Source organism: Aulonocara sp. 'chitande type north' Nkhata Bay, linkage group LG1 (genome assembly GCF_057382095.1).
Source record: "Aulonocara sp. 'chitande type north' Nkhata Bay isolate Kocher_YH1m ecotype deep benthic linkage group LG1, A_spYH_male_GT1.1, whole genome shotgun sequence".
NCBI lineage: Eukaryota > Metazoa > Chordata > Actinopteri > Cichliformes > Cichlidae > Aulonocara > Aulonocara sp. 'chitande type north' Nkhata Bay.
In genome coordinates, this window is record NC_141344.1 from 26,488,941 (window position 1) to 26,493,425 (window position 4,485).

The following is a 4,485-nucleotide window of genomic DNA, read 5'->3' on the forward strand; positions in this document are numbered from 1 at the left end:
CATACAGTTGGTCATAGTGCGATGCCTTTGCCGCTGCTACCGCCTTCTTTGCGGACGATCGTAGGGCCCTGTATTGTTGGTAGTCGCCATCGCTGCGGGATTGAAGCCACACTTTGAGTGCCGACTTCTTTTCCTTGATGGTTTGCTGCACGCTATCATTCCACCACCATACTTGCTTGTCGATGAAGTGCTTCCCTGGCTTCGTCGCCCCAAGGGTGTTGCCTGCTGCGTCACGTATTTGACTGGCGATGTTCTCCCAAGCCTTGTCCACTGGCTCATTGGAGTCCACATCGAGGTGTTCAAGGGCATCCATAAGCTGCTGTTTGCACTCAGGGAGGCGCCATCACTTGATCTTCTCCACCGTCGTGGTTGGTGTTCTTCGTCGTCGTTGGCCAAGGTTGAGTCGGAGATCCATCACAAGTAGCCGATGTTGAGGGCCAATATTGGTTGATGGTATGACTTTTACGTTCGTGACTAGGCTGAGATGGGGTCTTCAGACTAGCCAGTAGTCGATTTGGGTGTCTCTGCCGCCGCTGGAGTACGTGATGAGGTGTGCCGGCTTCTTTTTGAAGAAGGTGTTGGTCACGGCAAGATCGTGGGCCTCTGCCTAGTCCAGTACCCGGCAACCGTCGTCGTTTCTGGTCCCAAATCCTTGGCCGCCATGGAATCGGTGATATCCGTCTCTCCCCTTGCCTACATGTCCATTTAGGTCGCCGCCTACCGCCACGTGTTTCTCAGGGCTAATCGTTTGCAGGTGGTCGTCGAGGGCGCGCCAGAATTCTGTCTTCTCCTCGTCGGGGCAGTTGGTCTGTGGTGCATAGCAGGAGATAATCCGTAGGACGGTCGGGTCGGCGTCGATCTTCACTGACATGATGCGATCCGATATGCGGGTAACTTCGACCACGTTGTCCCGGAGCTTTTGACTCACCACTATGCCCACTCCATTCTGGGCCCGGTTGCCATTGTAGAAAAGCTTAAAGCCTTCTCCAATGTCCCGTGCCTTCGCTCCCTTCCACTTGGTTTCTTGAATGCACGCGATGTCGATGCGGCGGGTCTTGAGGGCGTCAGCCAATTCTCGACTTCTTCCTCTACATGCTTCTGCAAAACTCAGCTGGGAGTCTTTTCAGCACTTGTTGTATTTGACATTGCCCAGATGGTTTATGATCAGTGTCAGCTTTCCCAGTCATGTGTGTTTTATTCATCTGTGGTTGAGATATGTGTTGTGATGCATCTGTGACAGGCTTTGCAGGTAATGGGTCCATCACTGGCAAAGGTGGCATCGGTTGCATCTGGATTCCTTTCCAGTCTCTACCACATGCAGATGTGGTTCAACACTCTTTGTCATCACTACACCCATTTTGTCATAACTTTTAAGTTTTAGGAGCTTCACCACTCTGGTTACATTCTTTATATATTGGGAGTTTTCTAGTTTTCTGGTGTTCTCTTTGCGACTTTTCTTTGTGAGTCGGGCTTTAGTGTTGGCTTCTGTTTTCTGCTGCAAATTTCATCTGCCTTTGGGCAGGAGTTTTTGTGTCTGTGTGGAACACAATTTCATTTTTATGTGGCACAATTTATTTTTTATCTAATACAATTTCATTTTTATGTGAAGCATAAAAATCACAAATAAAGGAATCTGAAATAAGTGTTTGCGTGTGTGAACCCAGGATCACCCCTTACAGCATATTCAAATAAACTCTGTTCTACCACTTTTTGTTATTTCAAATAATTTTTCTGGTCTTTGTACAACGTACTCACTGACACCATTGGACTGTGGAAGTATCAAGTCGTAGCAAAATCTTCAAGACTGTAATTCATGTGCTGAGTTCTACTGACTTAATTTTGTATGTTACAGGTAAGCATCAGTTGGAATTCTGAATTCATCTACATATTTTTCCAACACTGTTTGATCAGTTTCTATACAGTGAGTATTTTGTTCTGTATGACTGTATACTTTCATTTACAATTCAGAACTGTAGTTTGTATGTCTGCTGAGCTAGCCTGCAATGTACTGTCACTTCACCAATAGGTTTGATCATAGATTTGCTAAAGTCAACGAGCTTAACCTGCTTCTGTGGCTTGTACACTTCTGTCTGTGTCATGACAGAAAAACTGGACAAGCCAAGGAGATAACATTATTTTGGCCCATGTGTCCACATTTAATATTTTATTATTAACTAGCAATAATCTGCAATAATCTTCTTTTAGATGATTGCCATTATTAGCATGCACTAAGTTCATATCATCATCATATAATTGCAAGCCTTCGGTTGTAAATGCGTTGTTTGCATTTACAACCGAAGGCTAGCAAAAAAAGATATACTGGGGACAAATGCTCGGTTTGTCCCCAGTATATCTTTTTTGCTTTCCTCTGACCACTACTCATGCTAGGGCCTTCATATGGGTCGAAATTTTCTCCAGGATCCAGTTCAGATTGACTACTTTTTATTTTCAAATATTTATCTATTGCTATTATGTGCTGCGTCATCTCACAGCATTTATTATGTCAACTATTATGTAATTTCTTCTTGTCGTCTTCTGTTGTGCTGGTAGTTGGCAACACATTTAATTAGAGCAGGTAGTTGTACTGCCCTCTAGTGGAAGGGGATGTAATTGTTCTGCTCACGTCAATCGCTCAACAGCTTCCACGGCACACCTGATCTTTTGGGAAACACTGATATATAGCGTTTCGCAAATTTACACTGCTTTTGAAGATTGTAGTTCAAGTTATACATTGTCTTGGTTTAGCTAGGTTTTTTTTGGGGGGGGGGTTACAATTTTTTCAATTTGAACTCATTGTTACTGGATTTTCTAACTTCATCTTGCTTTTCACTTTGCCCTTGAATTTTCTCCTGTGCTGCATACACTGACAGCTGTTTCATGCTTTAGTGTAGAAACGGGCTTTAGTGTCCTCTTCAGTTATTAGGTAAATGCACACAGCTTTAGCTTGCAGCCTTATTTCCAGCACAGGACAAAGAGGACTATGTAATTAAAAAGCAAAGCTCAAAGAGACAGACCTCAGTCAGGCTCTTTGAGAAAGGCACATCTGGCACTATTGCTGCTAAATCCACAAACTTCTTTGTCATATATTGACTCATTTTGTGCTACACAGAGGTTGTTGGATTTAGCCTGGATTCCTAATGCACTCGTGTATTTCAACTGCTTATCCAGTTCTTTGGTAAAATCCAGCCTCTATATTAAAATGCTGGTCTCTGAAAGGCATACCTCTTTGATTTTATTTTTCGTCTTTTTTGTTAGTCATTGAAGAACCGTAATGGACTCCACTGGTGTGATGCCTTTGCCCTGCAGATATATGTCCAAAGGTGCATAAGTCAACAATCAGTTGTCTCAGGGTTAGCAAGTGTATAAGCTTTAGTTTTCTTACCGTGTGTAGATTTCATAATCTTATTTAAACAGACCAATTCTTTACCACATTTTCATCAAATAAGGCAGTCTGGCTGTTGGAGTCCAGACACCACTTTTGTTCTTTTTGCTCAGTCTGATTTTTCTGAAATATATCATTACACTGAAAGATATTCAAGAGGACGTTGTGAGGACAGTCTTTAGTGAAAACATGCTACTTCACGGTCAATCTGTACTCACTGATGTCACACTTATAAACTACCCTACTTTGAAAGTCTGGGTTGGGACGAACACTTAGTGTTTCTAGATCCTAGTAATGCTCATGGTTGCATGTACTGAAGATGTGGTTGGAATGTCACAACAGCAGGGTGACTCATGACAGTATATCTACACCAACAGACCATACTACATTGCTTGGTAGTAGACTGTTGAATATAATAACAATAACTACGTCCTTTAGCTGAATTTATTACAATGATACATAGTTTGGCAGTGGGGTGTCTGATATAACATCAAGTAGCTATTATGGACAAATACAGAAAAATATTTTAAACTAATAAAAATTGTTTGTTTGTCTCTATGCCTGTGTGTGGGTGGGTGGACACATGCAGAGAAGTCATGCTTTCATCTATTGATAGGGGTACACGCTAGTGTGAATACATACAGTATATTGTCTCCATCTGTGTAATGCTCCTGAAAAAAGCCTCATTAGATCTCCATCTGGTGGATCCAGTAAATGCTACAACCCAAGCTGCTGCAAGGCCAATTGAACAGTAAAATTATGGAGGCATTTTGGGAAATCATTATCAACAAATTTCTAAATAAGCTCCTCATCGTCATTTCTGTTTCATCAGTTCATACAAATATACATCTGATTTACAAAGCACAACTTCGATGGAAAGTTGTTGTTTTTCTTTTTGTTTTGGGGTTTTTTGACTGATAGAGGAAGACGACATACTTGAAAGGGCCAGTGGTAGAATTTAACCTGAGCAACTGTGGTAAGAATTTGGCCTTAATACCACTTCAAGGGCAGGAACAAAAATCTTAGTATTTTTGTTTTTCTGTTTTCTTTCATAGGACAGCAGACAGTCCTCTTATCTGTAGTGGTTTAATTTATCCTGAGTG

At 42.0% G+C, this 4,485-nt stretch overlaps 1 pseudogene; it reads right to left on the reverse strand.

The window, feature by feature from the left end:
* Nucleotides 1-493: 493 nt before the first annotated feature.
* On the reverse strand, nucleotides 494-1,357 carry LOC147339191 (protein CFDP2-like; annotated as a pseudogene).
* Nucleotides 1,358-4,485: the final 3,128 nt, after the last annotated feature.